The following is a 1,205-nucleotide window of genomic DNA, read 5'->3' as shown; positions in this document are numbered from 1 at the left end:
ATTGAAATTCATTGGATTTCGTGTTTTTAGTGTTAGGGTATCCTGTTACTAATTTTGTTTGTGGAATGTTGCTATTTTCAAGTTTTTGGAAAAATTATGGTGTTACTATTCATCAACAGATTTTTGGTTGAATTTAGAGGGCGGCCTATACCTATTTTGAAGGAAATGACGTTCTGATCAAGACAAGTGATTCATTAGCCCCACCCTCTTGAGGCCAAATTCGATTGTTTTCTAGGGTTTTGAGGTATTTTTCTGTTTTTACTTTGATTTCTTTTTGTTTATGACAAGAACTTCTCAATTTAGTGAGTTGATCTTTGATCCAGAAGTAGAAAAAATAGCTAAATGGTTGAGAAAATTGGCTAAGCAAGCTAGGCAGATTTTGAGTGCATCTAAAGGAGTCCAATCTCCAAGGGAATTAAGTTCGGATTTGGATTCAGATTCAAATTCTGAAAAAGAAACCATGGCTGCTAGGACTTTGAAAGAGTTGGCTGCTCCTGATCTAAACCAACAGCCTTTGTGTATTCAATACCCTGCTTTAAATGTTGCTTTTGAGTTAAAATCTGGACTAATCCATTTGTTGCCTAAATTTCATGGTCTTGCAGGTGAGGATCCACATAAGCATCTAAAGGAATTTATGTTTTGTGTTCCAGCATGAAACCTCAAGGAGTTTCAGAGGATTAAATTAAGCTTCGAGCTTTTCCCTTCTCACTGGAAGGTACAGCTAAGGATTGGTTGTATTACCTTCCTTCTGGATCTGTTAACTCATGGAATGGGATGAAGCAGATATTTCTGGGGAAGTATTTTCCTGCTTCCCGTGCTACTAACATAAGAAAAGAAATTTGTGGCATCCAGCAGTACAATGGAGAGAGTTTGTATGAGTATTGGGAAAGATTTAAGAAGCTGTGTGCAAGTTGTCCCCATCATCAAATAAGTGAGCAGCTTTTGATTCAGTATTTTTATGAGGGATTTTTACCAATGGACTGCAATATGATAGATGCTGCTAGTGGAGGAGCTTTGGTTGACAAGACCCCAGAAGAAGCAAGAAGGCTGATTGCTAACATGGCAGTAAATTCTCAGCAGTTTGGAATAAGAATAGATCACACACCTAAGAAGGTTAATGAGGTAAGTACATCAAACCTTGAGAAACAAATTTCTAATTTAACTTCTTTGGTGAGGCAGTTAGCTGTAGGGAATATGCAAACTAT

The 1,205-nt window shown here is 37.3% G+C and overlaps 1 non-coding gene across 1 annotated transcript; it reads right to left on the bottom strand.

The window, feature by feature from the left end:
• Nucleotides 1-822: 822 nt before the first annotated feature.
• On the bottom strand, nucleotides 823-929 carry LOC131183554 (small nucleolar RNA R71). Its single transcript, XR_009151602.1, has one exon. It is a non-coding gene; the product is annotated as a small nucleolar RNA R71 (small nucleolar RNA).
• Between the last annotated feature and the right edge of the window lie 276 nt (nucleotides 930-1,205).

Source organism: Hevea brasiliensis, chromosome 9 (assembly GCF_030052815.1).
Source record: "Hevea brasiliensis isolate MT/VB/25A 57/8 chromosome 9, ASM3005281v1, whole genome shotgun sequence".
In the NCBI taxonomy this organism is placed as follows: Eukaryota; Viridiplantae; Streptophyta; class Magnoliopsida; order Malpighiales; family Euphorbiaceae; genus Hevea; species Hevea brasiliensis.
The sequence above is the reverse complement of the archived record's forward strand: the minus strand, read 5'-3'. Positions and strand labels throughout refer to the sequence as shown.